We start from the raw sequence: 1,595 nt of genomic DNA, 5'->3' as shown, positions 1-1,595 counted from the left end.
AGTGACACTGACTAAGGTTCAGGGCAGGGTACTAGGCAGAGGCCAGCTAGTAACACTGACTAAGGTTCAGGGCAGGGTACTAGGTAGAGGTCAGTTAGTAACACTGACTAAGGTTCAGGGCAGGGTACTAGGCAGAGGCCAGCTAGTAACACTGACTAAGGTTCAGAGCAGGGTACTAGGTAGAGGTCAGTTAGTAACACTGACTAAGGTTCAGGGCAGGGTACTAGGCAGAGGCCAGCTAGTAACACTGACTAAGGTTCAGGGCAGGGTACTGGGCAGAGGCCAGCTAGTAACACTGACTAAGGTTCAGGGCAGGGTACTAGGCAGAGGCCAGCTAGTGACACTGACTAAGGTTCAGGGCAGGGTACTAGGTAGAGGCCAGCTAGTAACACTGACTAAGGTTCAGGGCAGGGTACTGGGTAGAGGCCAGCTAGTAACACTGACTAAGGTTCAGGGCAGGGTACTGGGTAGAGGCCAGCTAGTAACACTGACTAAGGTTCAGGGCAGGGTACTGGGTAGAGGCCAGCTAGTAACACTGACTAAGGTTCAGGGCAGGGTACTAGGTAGAGGTCAGTTTGTAACACTGACTAAGGTTCAGGGCAGGGTACTAGGCAGAGGCCAGCTAGTAACACTGACTAAGGTTCAGGGCAGGGTACTGGGTAGAGGCCAGCTAGTAACACTGACTAAGGTTCAGGGCAGGGTACTGGGTAGAGGCCAGCTAGTAACACTGACTAAGGTTCAGGGCAGGGTACTAGGTAGAGGTCAGTTAGTAACACTGACTAAGGTTCAGGGCAGGGTACTAGGCAGAGGCCAGCTAGTAACACTGACTAAGGTTCAGGGCAGGGTACTGGGTAGAGGCCAGCTAGTAACACTGACTAAGGTTCAGGGCAGGGTACTAGGCAGAGGCCAGCTAGTGACACTGACTAAGGTTCAGGGCAGGGTACTAGGTAGAGGCCAGCTAGTAACACTGACTAAGGTTCAGGGCAGGGTACTAGGCAGAGGCCAACTAGTGACACTGACTAAGGTTCAGGGCAGGGTACTAGGTAGAGGCCAACTAGTGACACTGACTAAGGTTCAGGGCAGGGTACTAGATAGAGGCCAGCTAGTAACACTGACTAAGGTTCAGGGCAGGGTACTAGGCAGAGGCCAACTAGTGACACTGACTAAGGTTCAGGGCAGGGTACTAGGTAGAGGCCAACTAGTGACACTGACTAAGGTTCAGGGCAGGGTACTAGGCAGAGGCCAACTAGTAACACTGACTAAGGTTCAGGGCAGGGTACTAGGCAGAGGCCAACTAGTAACACTGACTAAGGTTCAGGGCAGGGTACTAGGCAGAGGCCAGCTAGTGACACTGACTAAGGTTCAGGGCAGGGTACTGGGCAGAGGCCAGCTAGTGACACTGACTAAGGTTCAGGGCAGGGTACTAGGCAGAGGCCAGCTAGTGACACTGACTAAGGTTCAGGGCAGGGTACTAGGTAGAGGCCAGCTAGTAACACTGACTAAGGTTCAGGGCAGGGTACTAGGCAGAGGCCAACTAGTGACACTGACTAAGGTTCAGGGCAGGGTACTAGGTAGAGGCCAGCCAGTGACACTGA

This window comes from Oncorhynchus nerka, unplaced genomic scaffold (genome assembly GCF_034236695.1).
Source record: "Oncorhynchus nerka isolate Pitt River unplaced genomic scaffold, Oner_Uvic_2.0 unplaced_scaffold_850, whole genome shotgun sequence".
Taxonomy (NCBI): Eukaryota; Metazoa; Chordata; class Actinopteri; order Salmoniformes; family Salmonidae; genus Oncorhynchus; species Oncorhynchus nerka.
Note: the sequence above shows the minus strand (reverse complement) of the source record.